Source organism: Lepisosteus platostomus, chromosome 6 (genome assembly GCF_059453375.1).
Source record: "Lepisosteus platostomus isolate fLepPlt1 chromosome 6, fLepPlt1.hap1, whole genome shotgun sequence".
Lineage (NCBI taxonomy): Eukaryota > Metazoa > Chordata > Actinopteri > Semionotiformes > Lepisosteidae > Lepisosteus > Lepisosteus platostomus.
In genome coordinates, this window is record NC_142616.1 from 8,000,492 (window position 1) to 8,017,807 (window position 17,316).

Below are 17,316 nucleotides of genomic sequence, written 5' to 3' on the forward strand. Positions count from 1 at the left end.
GTCCCCATCACTATACTGGGGAATTAGGACCCACATGGACCACAGGGTGAGCGCCCCCTGCTGGCCCCACTAACACCTCTTCCAGCAGCAGCCTTAGTTTTTTCCAGGAGGTCTCCCATCCAGGTACTGACCAGGCTCACACCTGCTGAGCTTTAGTGGGTTGCCAGTTGTGAGTTGCAGGGTGATATGGCTGCTGGAATTTTACACATTACTGTGTACATTTTGCTATGATTGCAGCTTGAAACGCACTCAGCGATGCAGATTCTTTCTAACCCCCGAAATGTGAAAACGTGCGTCGCGTCTCCCCTTGAGGCAAGAGGCAGTGATGAAACGCTCAGCCGGTCCACACTCTAAAAGACAAAAGAGAGGAGGGAACAGGTACGGCCGCTCACAGGCTGGGTACCGGCCATATCTTTCTAACACTCAGGGGCACCTTTCGAGAACGACTGCCACTTGTCTAGTTCTGTCTGACGTAACGGATACGCTTCCAAGGATGAGTGAAAGACAGGGCGCTGGAAAGGCCCTTCCAGGAGTAGGGCCAGTGTCCGACTGCCTCACCTCCATCCGTTTCTCCAGCAAACAATCGGAAGCACTTTCTTCCTTAGGGATTCCTTAGGAACATAAAAAGGGCTTGTAAACACAGAAGGCCATTAACCCCATCAAACACCTGTTTTTTATTTTTATTTTAGTATAGCCTGGTTCATGGTGTCTTTTGGCAACATGATTCTCTAAAATGACCCAGCGGTGCTCCCACTGATCTGGAAGGTGTGTGTGTGTGCGCGCGTGTGCGCGCTGGGGGAGGATTAAGAGGTGTCCAATATTTATCTGGGGGGCCACGTGATTTAAATGGACTTCAAGTGGGACACGTGCCATCATCTATTGAAATATTAGGCTTAACCATTATAGTGTTATTTGTAGTGTTCGGTGCTTATAACTAAACATCTCTCTTTAAAACGCAATTATAAGTCATTACGGCTGATTGCCACCAGTTATCATCAGTCATTACATCTGATTGCTAATTCAGCTAATTTCATGGATTCCATTCGAAGTGTGGGAGGCACAATGCTTAATGACTGGGCTTCCATACCCCAACAGGGATATTCTGAATGTCATCCACTTGCACCCTTTAAACTTAAAACAATGGGTGATCACAGCACAGCGAGACTTAAGAGCTTCAGTCGCAACTGATCAAACCAGACTAAACGTTCCAATCGCCGATTATACTAAATGTAATCATTGATGGCATCCATTGAAAGCAGAAGGCTTGGAAACCCCATCTTTTTAAAATATTTCCTCAACAGGAAACAAAGGAAATGAAGCACATTTCATTAACCCGCTGAGCTGTGCCCTGATTGGTCTGCCGTTTGATTGGCTGCAAGCTCACGCACTGTAGGGAGTTCTGCAGGTAATATGCAAATTGCTAACAAGGAGATGGTGTTCTACATATAATATTGTGTTATAGCATATCTTTAACCTTTATTTGCTCCCAATGAGATTTGTCTAACGCCACAGAAATGTGTGTGGTCAAGAAGCACCCCCTTAAAGGGGTACTGCAGTTCCAGTTTCTCAGACCGGTTATTAAATCTCGGTCACAAAATGAATTAATCGACGTTATAGAAGAAAAAAATGTACACATTTCAGATGAAGCAGAAAACCTATTTCTAGATTCTTTTTAATTCCAAAATATAAAAATAGTGCAGCAGTTTCCCTTTGATAACCCACAAAACTGGGCTCTTTGTGGAAGGATTAAGGCTTTTGAGGAGAAAAACAATTAGGAAGGATCTGAGAGGAGGACTTGGGCTTTAACAGATCTTCCAGCTTCTCCCCTGCCCATCCTGAAACCAGAGGGAGTCGGCTCCATTGTGGGTTTGTGTTCAGCTTAAAGGGGGAACAACTCTCCTATTTGAAGGATCAGACTGATCCTGGCTGCCACTTCTTACCAGAAATGCTGCTTATAAGCAGAAAATAAAACTTAAAACTTTTAAGCATGAAAAAAAGATCATTACCTGAAGCCTAACATCTGATGTTCTTAAACTTTTGACTACAAATTCAGCCTCTTTAGCTACCTGGCAGATATGGAGATCATAACCTAGGAAACCTCAAACAAGATCATTGTTAAAACGAATCAACTTTTGAACAACACTGACATCGCCGCACGGCTCCAGACCTCGAGAAGAGGGGAGAGCTGAAAACCAGAGATTGTTTTCTTGCATCTGTGCCTTCCCTAGCCAGATGCGCGGCTTTAAAATGTTCAATTAAAAATGTCCAAACTCTGAAAAGGCCCCTTGTACATCTAATAAAGGAGACAGCAGCAAAGAAAGGAAGGAAGACTGCGCGATGGAGAGTCTAACGTCACGCACACAAACGACCACTCTTCTAAATTTCCTCCGTTCCCAATGTTTCACACCAAGATAAGAAATATACTGTACGAGCTCCCTGAGGCTAAAAGACAGGAAGCTCCTTCATCCACGACAGTTTTGTATAGCGTCTCTCGAGGCTGTCAGCGTTGGTCTGAGCACCATAATCCTCTTCAGCGTGACAATCTTGACAGGTGTGACACTCAAGTGGACAGAATCCAATCCCAACGCCCATAACTGCGAGATGAGTTGTCCTGAGATTCCCATCTTTTTATCAGGCTGTCAAAGAAGCTCCCAGCCATCTGTGATGGCTATGTGCATCTCTAAGATGAAGCGTGTAGCAACGGTTAATATCATAGGTTAACGCAGGTCGAGTTAATTTCCCATAACAGGGAGGATTAAATGATATTGCGACCCTCACTTTTGCCCCTGCATCAGCTTGCACTGATCAAGGGACACCCGATCACCTCAAACTGAGGCTACCGCAAATCATCTTGCGGCAAAAAAAGCCTGCCTATTTACCTTGACCCGAGGTGGGCAATCAATCCCATCATTCACTGCACAAGATGTGCGCCTTGGTAGACTGTTTTCTAAGTGACAGCCAACACAAGCGGGTCTGAGAAACAATGAAACCGTTCCAACTCAATGGAACTGATGTTTTTTCAGAGTGCATTTCCATTTTGCACCACTTCCAACTGCTTCAGCCAATTCATGGTCACAGGGGAGCCACTGTCAATCCCGTCAAGCAATGGGCACAAGGCTGGGTCCCTGGACGGGACACCAGTCAATCACTGGGCACACACACTCTCACCAGGGCCAATGTTTTTCAGAAGCTACCAGTATGTAAGGTAAAACTAAGGTTGCTGCTGGAAGAGGTGTTAGTGGGGCCAGTAGGGGGCGCTCACCCTGCGGTCCATGTGGGTCCTAATGCCCCAGTATAGTGACGGGGACACTATACTGTAAACAGGCGCCGTCCTTCGGATGAGACGTAAAACCGAGGTCCTGACTCTCTGTGGTCATTAAAAATCCCAGGTCGCTTCTCGAAAAGAGTAGGGCCAAAATTTCCCATTGGCCCTTACCAATCATGGCCTCCTTATAATCCCCCTCTATGAATTGGCTTCATTACTCTGCTCTCCTCCCCAGTGAGAGCTGATGAGTGGGGAGCGTTCTGGCGCACTATGGCTGCCGTCGCATCATCCAGGTGGGGCTGCACATTGGTGGTGGTGGAGGGGAGTCCCCATTACCTGTAAAGCGCTTTGAGTGGAGTGTCCAGAAAAGCGCTATATAAAAGTGTAAGCAATTATTATTATTATTATTATTATTATTATGTCTTCGGTCTGTGGGAAGAAACCTACACAAAAACATGGGGAGAACATAGAAACTCCACACAGACAGCACCACAGGTCCGGAATTGAACCCAGGGCCCCTGGGCTGTGAGGCAGCAATGCTAAACACTGTGCATAGTGCTGCCCCTCAATTCTGCTTACAAGGAGACAGAAGCCACTTCAGCAACATGTTACTTGTTATTGGATGTATGACCCATTCTATTGTTTTGTATCCTAGTATTTGACCTGTAGACTACAACTCTCCAGGAACTGGCAGGCCTGACCCATGGCACAGCAGGAACCAGCATGCTTTGCAGCGTTGCCACGCCAGCAGTGACCTTTACACAAGATGGAAGAAAGCGGTCAGGCTACCTTCGGCTGTGGTCTTAGTTTGAAAGGTTCTAAAACCATTCCTACCATTGGGGCTAACCAGAGGAGTGTACATCCTAGGTCCTGAGGCATTCACCAAAGTGAGAGACCCCATCGGGACTGGGATTATAATTCTTTGCCAAAAAACGGCACCCATCTTCATACAGCTGGTTGGCCAGGAGCAAATGGGTGATCCAGCTAGTTCACACTGGTGACGTGAACGTTTGGCCCTGTTGTCACTGGTCCTGAGCCCTTGTCATCATTCCACATGGAACAGACATTTGAACTAGGCAGTTTTGTTCAACCCTACAATGACCTTGTTTCACCTTGGTAACGTGTAGCTTGTATGCAGCCGGAGAGGCACCTAAAACATCGCCCACTGGCCTTTAAAAACTCACTGCAAAAAGACATGGGCAATACTGCACAACTCGCGGGACATCTAAGCTTTCATTTTTGTATTCTACTCTATCTTTGTCTTGCTTACTACAAAAGGAAATGTTAATCATCCGCAGGCAAAAACTAAAAAGTCTATGAAGCAGTGTGGGCTTTAATGACTTTTTCAATCATCCTGAAACCGGAATTTAAAATAATAAAAAAAACTAAGGGTAAGACCGGGACAACATCAGTGCACCTGGGAGATTAATCCCCGATCGTGATCTCTCTCCTTTCACTAGAATTAGAAAAAGCCTACACCGTTTTTTTCTGGAAATCTAACCCACAGAACCCTATGTGGTCGGACAGACAATAGAATGGATTAAATATTTAATGCAAAGTTTAAAGCGATAATCAATCAGCTTAGTTTCTCCAGTGCACCAGGCTTAAACACTTCATATAAGCAATAAAACTGCACTCCCAGCCCACGTAATGCACTTATTTGGGAGTGTAATTAAGATGAACAGCTGCTAAGGCCGGGCACAGAGACTCCTGGATAGGAGTGGCCTGGCATAATAGCGCAAGGTGTTTTTATCTCAATTTTACCTCAATTTCCCTTCGGGATCAATAAAGTCTTATCCATCTTATCTCAGTTCTTTAGTCAATTTGGTAATAACTCACATGAGCATATTAGGCATGTATTTACAATAACGCTTAATATAGCCAGACAAGGGTAACATGGTGGTGCGGTGGTGAGCAGTGCACCCTCACAGCACTGGGGCCCTGGGTTCTATTCTGGATCCACGTCTGTGTGGAGTTTGCATGTTCTCCATGCTTTCCCAACCCACGTCTGTGTGGGTTTCCTCCCACAGTCCAAAGACATACAGGTGGGTTAATTGGCTTCTGGGAAACATTGGCCGTGGTGTGAGTGTCTGTGTGCCTGTGATAGACCAGTGTACCTGCCTGTGCCTGTTGTTTGCCGGGACAATGCAGTCTTTTTCTAATTCAGGCTCCGTCTCCCCCACTACCCTAAGTTTAGGCTCTGGGGTACTGGAAAATAGAACTGCAGAGGACGAGCCTGGGCAGGTGGATTTTCGACTCGGGATTCGGGGACACCGGATCTCAAGCCACAGCCAGCCAGCTCCTTCCACCCTCGCCGGACCTCAGACTGCCTGTATCCCATCCGAAACGGGAACAACGAGATCAGGGATGCGACTAGGCCTCATCTTTCTTGGGCTAGAGGGGAGCTGCAGTCAAAGTTGAGAGCAATATTTCTACTGAATGAAAAGAGATGGATTCACAAGCCTGCCTGTTTACAATGTAATAGGGCTGCAACATTACCAGAAGTTGGCTTGTTTTGAATCACAGAACATGGGCACGGCTAGTAATCGCAAAAAATGCATAGCAACAGAGATTTGAACCATTGGGTGATCATAATAATAAAATATGAATAATTGCTTACACCTATATAGCGCTTTTTCTGGACACTCCACTCAAAGTGCTTTACAGGTAATGGGGATCCACTCCTCCACCAATGTGTATCCCCACCTGGATGATGCTCCAGTACTCTCCCCACACACCAGCTCTCAGTGGGGAGGAGAGCAGAGTGAAGAAGCCAGTTCAGAGAGAGGGGGATTATTAGGAGGCCATGACTGGTAAAGAGCAGGGGGAAATTAGGCCAGGACACTGGGGTAACACTCCTATTCCCCCCCCCCAAGAAAAAACTTGCAATTTTTTACAGTATAGTGTCCCCATCACTGCAGGGTGAGCGCCCCCTACTGGTCCCTCTAATACCCCTTCCAGAAGCAACCTGAGCTTTCCCAGGAGTCTCCCATCCAGGTACTGGCCAGGCTCCCACCTGCTGAGCTCCAGTGAAACGCCAGTTGCGAGCTGCAGTTCCTGTGTACATTTTAGTTGCATCGCGGTTTGAAGTGCACTCACCAGTGCCGGGCTCTTTCGAACCCCAAAATACAAAAATAGCACTGCAGCTCCCCTTTAAAGAAAGACGGGCTGGAAAAGAGAACTGCCGCAAAGACCGCAGGGCGTGCGCCGTTGTGATATCGATCGGCTTGTTTGCGCGTGCTAGACGCGGAGTGGTTTTGCAGCACAACAAGCAAACCTGCACGTGGAGCCGACCTGGCGAAGGGGGGGAGGGGTTGTGATTCCGATCACAGCCACCTGTAAACCAGCACGCCTGCAAGGCACCGAGAAAACTCTTCTCGCGGGCTCCATCCGAGGCTGGAGATCTCGATCTGCAGCCCGTCATCTGCTACTTCAAGGGAGACCCCTCTGCTTCCCAGTGATCTAGACTGCACCCCCACCCCGGCGATTTGAATCCCAATAATGAGGGGTTTGCGGCCGCGGTTTACAGCGAACCGCGCGGCAGCTCTGTGGCAACGAGGCCGTCAGCTCTCACGTCCCACCCCGCCCCCCTGCAATTATCACACGGCGAGACGTGCAAACGGTATTTACCGGAGCTTTTTTTTCCCCCCCTCGACACGGCGACTAGACGACGCATTAAAACAAACAACAAACAACAACAACAACAACAACAACAACATCTCCTGCCTCCCGACGAGCTAATCCCCAAACAATAGGAATCACAGAGCTGACACGCTGGTAAACCCCTCTTTCAGAGAGCGGGCCACCGTGCCACCGCAGTGCCGTCAGCCCCAGCGCCAGTGGGCATGACAGCCGGATAATTACACGATCAGTCGTGCTGCCACCACCTCAGAGGGGCTTAGCCGATTTCCCCGACGGGAGCCGGAACGGGGAGACAAATCAAAATACTGACACCCCCGGGCGCGAGTTAAATCCTTCCCACCGCAGAGGAGCTCCAATTTAGGAGCCGGTGATCGGGCACGGCTGGGTTTAATTTGACAAGCCGGATGCTTTTATGGAAATTTGGCCACCACTCCTTGGAGTACACGGCACAGAGATATTAACGGGCTTCATGCTCCATCTACCAGTTCGCCTCCCTGAAACGGACCCCGGGCCTACGAAGACCCCGTCGTCTTCCAGGACATCCAAAAGACAAGTTAGTCAAAGGGAAGAATTTCCATCAACAGAGGTTGTTAAAGCCATACAATGCGCTGGTAAGACCTCCTTTAGAGTACTCTAGAAACGTGGAGTCACTGCCTTTCAGAAAGGGCTATTTGCTCACTAGAACCCATCAAGGATACATTCCTGGACTCAACGTTTGGCAGGTTAAGGAAACTGAACCCTTTCAGTCTTCAACAGAGAAGACTACAAGGGTACCTGCTCCGTGTAGAACAGCCAGCCTGGAAGCCTTCAGAATCAACTCGAGGGGAACCTACTGGGGAGTGCATTTCAAATACTGGGAGTCTTCCTTCTTTTCTAAAAAAAAAAAAAAAAAAGAGGTGGCAAGTTCTAATATGCCAAAGCTCCTGAAAATTTTGGATTTGCGAGAGGTCAGGAAGTTTGAGGACACTGGAGCTGGACGATTCGTCACGATGTGCTTATATACAGGGATACATTTGGATCTTGCTACATATCCCCCGATGTGTAAAGGGATAAATAAAACCCACTGTATCTGGAATAGGCAGCATTCGGGTTTATTGTGGCACTGTTGAGAACTTCCTATCTGGGGTCATCTAAAGCTGGGGTCTCCCTGCTAGGTCCTGGAGAGCCCCAGTCCATTACGTATTCCACCCATTCATTCTTCCAGCCCTCCAGTTTCTAACTGCTTTTCCAATACAGGGTCGCAGAGGCCAGAGTTTATCCTAGCATGCAATGGGTGCAAGGCGGTCCATCACAGTGCACACACTCCCCACCAGGGCCAGTTTGCCCAGAAGCCCATTAACCAGAGCATCATGAGGAAACCCACACACACTCAGGGAGAACATACAAACTCCACACAGACAGCACCACAGATCAGGAACTGAACCTGGGCCCCAGCACCAATGCCTCCCTCACCCATTTATCCCTCCACATTCATCAACTAAGCAGACCTCAATCCTTGACTGCTGGAAGGTGCACCAGCTCCCAACAAAGTAAACCACCCCTTTCACTGATCGGAAAGCGCCTCTAAACTGGAGAAAAATTAAATCGCTCCACTGGGGAGTGGATCGCTGTGAACTGAAGGCCTTGCAATCTCCTCACTCTGGGTGGCTGGAGATGGCTTGTTAATTAAAGCACTGAGCATAAAGGCAACATTGTTGCTTTCATGGGACTCACTGCTTGTCATTAAACTGGCCCTTTGTGGGAGGAGGGGTGAGCCTTTTGCCACTGATCACTGGTTTAAACTGCAGTACAGTTGTGAGAGACAAGGGGGCCGATTACGGGGGGGCACTGTCTCTGCACACTCAGGGATTTGATCCTCCTAGGATGAAGGCCTAGATCGGCACTCAAGGCAAGCCTGGGTATTTTCTCTCCAAAAAACTCAAGTGGTAAATGACTTAGGCCAGATCTCCACTTAATTAAGGCTTTCTGGATTAACAGAGCATGCGAGACTGTTCATTGATCAGCTGTTAACTAGAGGGGAAGACCTAAGACACCAATTCCCAAGCCTGGTCCTGCCGACACCTGCTGGTTTTCATTCCAATCCACCTTCATTAGATAACTGAAGCATCACCTGATCTAAGACGTAGCTTCAGTGGAATATTTGCATTTGGTTTCTCTTCACAAGTTTGGGATTTTATTTGACTTATGAAATACAATGGATAAAGCCCCATCATGCTTAAGAGCTGGGAACACACAGATCAAATGAATCTTCTTATAACTAAATGAACAGTGAAAGGTCTGGCTGTATAACTGAGAGCTCAGCTGGAACAAAACAATCCACAGGCATGTGGGTCAAGCAGGACCGGGAACTACTGAGCTAGAAGCTAAGGAACAGGGGATGTAAATGAAGGAAAAACTTCTCCTCATCTCCGACTACTGCGCAAATTCCCAAAAACCACACCCCAAAGGTGTTGAAAAGCAGCACAGCGAAAATATTTCCTGTGATTTCGTTGCTTACTCTTTGTGCAAGAGGAAGCAGTAGTACACAAGTTATTCATCCACCCTCTTTCGCCTTGGCTTTAACTGCGGCCTTCTGGACAGTTCCAGGAAGTTCCGGGGAAAAAAAGCGCCGTCTACATCGAGGACCGAAGCCTGACAGTCAAGGAACAGGCCAGACGCCGGCTCTTCGGAGCTGCGCCAGCGAGACACAAAACACAGCCACCATCACACGACGACACCCCCCCAAAAAATGTAGTTAAGCACCGCATCACAGACCTCAAGGAAGCACAAACACTGAAGAGCGTGCGCGTTCCAGGTCACCGCCACAACCGATAAACACCCCATCGTCCCGGTTGTGCGCCGTCTTTCAACTGTGTTCCTCTTCAATGGCACAACGCAGGACCGACGCACACCGACTCAAATGGCAGATCCCAACTTACAGGAACACAGAGCACGTAACTTGATTCGCTCAGAGGTCTGACTGGATTGCAAAGTCCGTTTTAGCCCTCCGATAGGTAAACAATGCCGCACGTCTTACGCTTTTCTGTTCCTCTTAAAAGTACCGGCATGAACATCGGCCAAATAGAGTGGCCAGTGCAGTGCTGTCTTTTTCCACTGGAAAAAAAGCATTTCATTGCACTTGTGCTTATGGCAAACTGAACAGCAGTAGAAACAGGCCCAGGGTCTCTGCGATAGCCTACCGTTTTCTTTCAGACACTGTGGGAAGGGGGATAAACTGCATGCCCAGGGCACTGGCAACACTGCCCTCCATGTGATTATACAGCTGCCAGGGGAGAGAAAAACTCTTCACCTTCTTTGGTATATATAAACTGACAGAGATAATTTAAAGTTCCTGTGAGTTTACAAAAGATTTTTAAAGGAATCTAAGGAGTTCCCAAATATAACTAATTAAACATACATTCGTACACTGATCATCATCGAAAACGACCGAATGTGACGTGTTTGGACGGTCGTATCTTTCGCCTCGACATTAGAGACGGTTCAGCATAAAACCTTTTGATCAAATTCACACACCTCTAACTCCCTGCTTGAGCCACCGTCTGAGTGTCTCGCAGAGAATATAGTCTCAGAACCAATTTGGCATTTGGCAAAACATGGAGTAATTTCGCCTTATTTATTTCGGAAGGACCTTAACTGTAACTGCTGTCTCTAATTACTTTGACAACATTTAAAAGCGGAAAAAAGGAGACCCTGCTTAACGGCTCCTTCCTGTCAACAGACAGCCAACACCTCTCCGAATCAGAAGGTAGGCAGCCCAGGAACAAGGCAGGTCGTGTGATGAAAATAAGAGCCGCGGGTATTCATTTGGGCACCCCAATGCCATCTACGTGCCCCCACAGGAAGCAGCAGTACACAAGTTATTCATCCACCCTCTTTCGCCTTGGTTTTAACTGCGTCCTTCTGGAAAGTGCCAGAAAGTTCTGGAAAAAAAGCGCCGTCTACAGCGAGGACCGAAGCCCGACGGTCAAGGAGCAGCCCAAGACGGCGGCTCTTCGGAGAAGCCGACTGCCCTTAATGAAGCGCTAGCGTTAGCCGAGCGTTTTCAGAAATTACAGGCTCTCTTGATGGGACCAGCGGTCAGCCTGTGCTGCGAGGGCAAGTGAAGAACTGCCACCTCCTTTGCCACCCCTAAAAAAAAGGTTGTGCTTACATCGGTGCTGCCGAGCTTCCCTTTCGAAAAGGCACGCCCTGATAGTTCGTACGCCACCGGGAGATGAACCTGCAGGGCAACGTGTTTCAGAAACCAACTGGAGCACGTTTACGGTTGGCACTTGACAAGAGCAGAAGCCCAGGGCGTAATTAAAAAAACAACAACAAAGATTTAATTCCCTCTCACCCAATCCCCAAGCAATTCTATCACTCACCTGCAAAGATGAAGGGCAAACGATAGAACCATAGCCTGAATCGCAAGCCCTTCGATATATTATAATAATAAACGTTATTTTATATAGCGCCTTTAAAGGTGGCTTCTCAAAGCGCTCTACAGGATGACAACAACAATAAATAAGAAGAATACACAAGATAAAACACAATTACAATACACAGAGGAGACCGTGGATGGTGGTACTAGGAAAAGCAGAGGGGTGAAAAATGGAACCAGTTAAGTAAAGGCTTTTATGAAGAAGAGGGTTTTGAGTCTGGATATTAACCTTAAATGATGCCCATGGGTGTGCCGACGCATTGGCACAGATAGAGGAAAGGAGACCGCGAGCGGGGTTTCATCTGTTTCATTCTGTACATCAACCAGGTCACACCCAGCCTTCCACAAACTGTGGTCAACGTACTGGACCGTGCAGTCACGACATAGGGTCACTGCAACAGACTCAGAGCCTTCTCTGGCAGGCGAGCCAATCCCACGTGCCTTTTCCACCTTCTTCTACTGTAAAGCCCAGCCTTGACCACTGAACATTGCAACTGACCGGATAGACATGGCTCATCATAGCAACGGATCATACTGACGGTTGTCAACAAGAGAGGTGGTCCCGAGAACTGCAAGTCTTTGAGATCATTCTGCAGTACACTGGGACAACATTCGCACTTTTTTGAGGAAGGGTGACACCTGGCAGCCGTGGGTTAAGGCTCCAGATTGCACACAAATTATTCCATCGACCTGGGGGTGGCAAGGCCCAGCTGACTGGAATGGGCCAAAACACTCCCGGGAATCATGAAGAAAGTGTCACAGACCATCCAATGGCATATTCAAACAGTAGCCAGGCTATTGTCTACCTTACCCATTTAAACTGAGAACTTACCCCCCTCCATACTCCACCACCCAAGCAGTGCACAAAGGTTGACCTTTGACCTCTGCAGGGCCCATCTGCTGTACACTGGAGAGCAGGTGGGGGCTGACAGAGGTCGCTGGGTCATGAATGTGTTTTTAGAAGCAAGGAAGGGAGGTAGGAGGTGGAGGCTTAAGCTAAAGGCACTGGGAGTCCTAGACAACCTACCTTGAGGCAGTGCTTTAGCCCGAGTGCCCTCATTCATACGCATGATTACACGTAGGACAGCTACGAAATCCGAGTATATAATCAGTGTCAGCGGATATTCTGACCAGCAACGGAATGGAACTACCCTGCAGACAACTATAATAATAATAATTAACTATTTTATATAGCACCTTTAAAAGGTGGCTTCTCATAGCGCTTTACAGGATGACAACAACAATAAATAAGAAAAATACACAATTACAATATATAGAGGAGACTGTGGATGGTCGTACTAAGAGAAGCAGAGGAGTGAAGAATGGAACCAGGTAAGTAAAGGCTTTTCTAAAGAAGAGGGTTTTGAGTCTGGATTTGAAGGAGTTTAGAGAAGGTGACTCTCTGATATCCTTGGGGAGAGAGTTCCAGAGCTTGGGGGCATAACAGGAGAAGGCCCTGTCACCCATACAATGTAGACGGGCTTGGGGGACAGTAAGGAGAGCAGAATTAGAAGAGCGAAGGTTGCGAGGTGGGGAGTAGGGCGATAATAGTTCAGACAGGTACTGAGGTGCCAAGCCATGCAGAGCCTTATAGGTGACCATGAGGATTTTAAAGTCCACATGGAATTTGACCGGAAGCCAGTGCAAGGACTCCAGGATAGGAGTGCTCCCCGTTTGTAAATCAGCCCTCCGTTAAAATGCACTACTTTCACGGGTCTTTAGACCTTGTGTGACCAGATTCAACACTGTCATTGGAAGCCCGGACTGTAGCCGTGTAGACACACAAGATGGGTGGGTCGGACCTGCCCAGAAGACCTCCAGCTTTCGAGAAATGAACGATCCCGTCACAGGCTGAGCTCAGGTTGAACCACCTCGTTTCATTCCCAGAAGCACGTGGGAGGGGCGCATTACTGTACAGAAGGAGCAATGAGAAAACACTGCAGACAAAACCTGTTGAAAAATTTCAAACATTTACAGCAATGCAAGCCAGCATGCTTGTTTGGCAGCTTAGGCTACGGTGCAGACGTCAAGACAAGAATCTGCAGATTTTACACTGGGCTTTATACTATAAACTAAGTAAGACATTAACTTATCTAATTTAGCACCCTGCTTACCCAAGTCTGACTGAGCACATGAACTCCACGTGGATGAAACTTAACTGCTGACATGGTCTGCAGTACACTGCCACCTCTCTGTATCTATTAAACAATGTTTCCTGTCGAATGAGATTGCAGCTTCAGACAATTTCCACTTACGCTGCACCCAACCTGAAGAGTATGACTCTTCAGAGTCACACAACTCTGCCACCACCACCACCATTAACCGCTCTCTATGAGGACTTTAACCAAGCCCATTTAAGAAAAGGCCACCTTTCAGCCTACATTGTTCCCTTTCTTCCCTTTCCAGCACAGGAACAAACCTTTACATGCGCCTCTGCAGCCTACGCCTGCAGACGCAGCTCCCTACTTGAAATATTTAAGAGTAAGCTGGAACGATGGGAATGAGAAAACTCCATTCCTCTTCCCCGCTCCAAGTTATGAACTCCTCGGTATGCCAGACTCACCACCAAGGAAGAAATGACGGGGGAGGTGACGAGCAAGGGAACGCATTTTTTGTCACCGGACACTAATACAATCCAGCCCAGAATAAACAGAAGGCAAAGGAGACGGGCAAACGAGCGAGATCCGGCGGCTTATGAGAACAGGGGAGAGCTGCAGGCACTCAGGGTGACAAAGATAAGATCTAGTCCCGCCGTTAACCACGCTGAGCTGATTCAGGCCAGGGCGGCCTGGATCAACTACAAAACCCCACAAGAACGCAGGTGCAACAGCTCAGCCACTGACTGCCCGGTCGAGTCTGACCAAGGTTACCAGTAGAACATTCTCCAGGGCTAAGGAAGATTAGCCCCAAAGGCACAAGATTGGTTAAAAAGAAAACCGCAGACCTCAAATGAAACTAGGAATGAACCGGTTTCCCCCCCCCTCCTGTTTGAAATCTCAATTCAAGGGCTCGAGGAGTTGTCGCACGTCAGCCAATCCAGTCTGTACCTCCGAGATACAATCATTCCTGGAATCCACGTTATGTGTAGTATTCGGCGCAAAGGCTCAGAAATAACTGCGTTATGCTTTGAATCAGGACGGCTTTTGCCTTATTTTTCGATAATGAATGCTAGATTTGCACCATGGGGCTGTTCCACTGGAACAGAGGCCGGTACGAACGGGACACCAACAGGCGAGACCGAAGTTTTGACGTTTAGGATACCAGTCCATCTCTCCGACGCTCGCGTTAGGGGAAACACAAATAAAGGTTTTTATTGCAGAAGACGAGACAATGGGAGAGCGGCGCCCAGTGATGAATGAGGTAACGACAGTGGTTAATGACGGGGTAGGAAAGTTAATCTTGAAATCCGGGCAAGCTGCATTTTTAATAAGAAGGAGCTCGAAGCAGATGAGGCCGGATACAAGACGCTTGGCGACAATGATTAAGCACCAGGCCAAGAGATGCCATAGCTCGACATTTAAGAATATCCCACTTGAAGGGCCCGGCAGGACAGGAGTGTGCCCAAATTGATCAGTTTTTTTTTTATTTGAAAAAAAAAACAACTTAAAAGGACCTTTGTTCAGTTTTGGTCTCTTCGGGAACCTGGGAAACCATTCATTCCTCTCCGTGCACACAGAAAACAGCTTCTACTTTGTCTTTCCCAAAAACCTTGCATCGACAACAGTAGCTAAGCCTGGATCTAGACACGTCTCATTTCTAGAGTCGGTTGGGCTCCAGACCCAGTGACTGGTAGCCTGGTTTACACCAGCAAACCACAAGCATTTTCATTAACCACAGTGTCATCAACAACCCCAGACCAATCGTCTCCTGCATCAGATTTAATAGCTGAAACGGTTTCTAGTTTTTTCTCAGCTGGAATGTCTTGCATTTTCAAAATCGAGGCCAAAAAGAACAAAAAGCGCGACGCTTCCCACGTAGCACGCAAGAATACTCAGAAGAAGCAGTTTGTGCAAGCTGGTTAATTCTCTTTTAAAGGCTACACCTTGCATGGAGGAAAAGACCCAAGTTAAAAAAAAACGAGTTGTATTTCATTTGAAATGTTATCGATCTTACCCTTACGGCCTGCCGATTTAAAGTTCATTTGAATCTGCTACTGCCTCTGTTTGAACATGCATAAACTATCACTCCGAAGTTACAAATGACACAAAAGGGCACACGAATCAAACGGTTTTGTACATGACTTATCTTTCTGCACGTCGAGGGGGAGAGCGGTGGGGGTTAAGGGACATTTCTTAACTTCAGAAACAAAAATCCCTTTTAAAAAAAAAAATCGTTCGGTTTTATAGCCAGACCCCCTCCAGCGATTCTCTTTTCACGGCTTTTCATTCACCCCCTCCTTCTCCTCCCCAAACAGGGGAGAGCCAAGCCTCCCGGAGGACGGCTACCCCCCATCCCTGCATCATCCACGGCGGCCACCCCCAGCTCGTCCGCCAGGCGAGCTCCAGGCTTTTGTGGCCTTTTGTTTATCTTGGAAACTGAAAAGGAAACAAAAGCCCGTCCCGAACCCGTCAACTCGAAATGAAATCAGATCAAACGTAACTCCGTCCCCACCACCCACCAAAAAATAAATAAATAAATCAAGGGAAGGAAAAAAAAACCTACAAGAAATAAGAGAACGTTTTCTAATGAGATCCTACACACACGCTTTTTCATACGAGCCAGGTGCTGACATTGTCTTAGCGACCAGAGACGTCAGATTTACTTTGTAGCGCTGAGCACCGCTTTTCAAACAATTATGAATTAGTTACAATTCTTGCGGCGTTTTCCCCCATCTCCTGGTTAAACAAGACGAACGTGCGCTGCCTTTCGTTTGATGAACTTTTATTTCGTGCAGGACGTGTTTTCTCACGGTAAAAAAAAAAATCTTAAAAAAAAAACACAGAAACGAAAACAGTACAGAACCGGATTCGACACCGGCGTACAGCATACACCGAAAAAGTCTCCCGAAACGGCGATCGCAACGTGAAAACGTTTCTTTGAGGGGGGAAGAGTAAAGATGAATACTTGAATTTCAACAGGATGTAATTCCTTGTCTCCAGTTACAGAGCCGCATCGATGCATACTAGGTTAACAAGATAAGGGTGTGTGCTCTTCTATATATTACTACGTTTCAAGCACGAAATGCAAACATTTTCGAGCACAGTAACAGGACAAGAATAGGGATAGAAATCGAACAGCTTGTTTTCTGGCTGGACGTTTATAGTGGGTACAAATCAACGAAAGCGCCCCGCATTCAATGCAAACAGAGACCCTTAACAATGAGGGGGGGAAAGGGACTCACCGTAACCTCAGAGCGCCCAGAGAAATCCAAAGGCGACAGATCTTTGACGTTTGTCTCCGAGAGGTAAAAAAGGCAACATTCGGCCACGATCTTCCTTGTACGCCTTAGTCAAGACGCCATACAGAAAACAATGGATCGATCCGGCCCCCCTCCTTTTTTCCCCCGTCCGGCTAGTAATCATATATCCCAGCCCGATCTCTTCTTCCTCAGATCCAAATGGATTCCTTTGGTCTCGCGTTCAAAACGCCGTGGCTTCTTCCTCCTCCTTTGCTGCCTTTAATGTTGCATGTGTTTAACTGTGTGTGTGGAAGGGGGTGGGGGGTGTCACACAATAAGCATTTGACAAGAAAGTCTTTTTTATATTCAACCCCCCCAAAAAAAGCTCGTTACACCCAATCCGACACGAAAAACACACACACACGTGTAATTCCCCTTGGTTGGTTTTGCCTGCCGAATATCCGTTTCTCACCTCCCGATTTTTTTGCCTCTCTTTAAACAACAGTGACCCTTCTTCTTCCTCCTCCTCCTGCCTCTCTTTCCCCCCATTCAAAAGCGAAGCCGGACTGTTCCAGCGTTTAATCCCTCACTCCCTCCCGCCCCTCCTTCGCTTTTACATTCACACGCTCTCCCTCCCCCCGCTCTCTCCTT